Below are 232 nucleotides of genomic sequence, written 5' to 3' on the forward strand. Positions count from 1 at the left end.
CGTTTTGCTTCTCCTCAGCTGTCTGGTGATAGACAAACCCTAAACCCTAAACCCTAAACCCTAAACCCTAGATTTGTTGAGTTGTATATTCTCTCTATTTTTCTGTTTTTGTTTGCATTTTATATTTATATATTTATATTTATATTTATTTATATTTATATTTATTTATATTTATTTATATATATAACAGGCTAAAGACAGCTGTGGTGATAGCGAGAGAAAGAAGAGAAGT

This window comes from Eimeria mitis, genomic scaffold, assembly GCF_000499745.2.
Source record: "Eimeria mitis Houghton genomic scaffold, Emh_scaff3153, whole genome shotgun sequence".
Taxonomy (NCBI): domain Eukaryota; phylum Apicomplexa; class Conoidasida; order Eucoccidiorida; family Eimeriidae; genus Eimeria; species Eimeria mitis.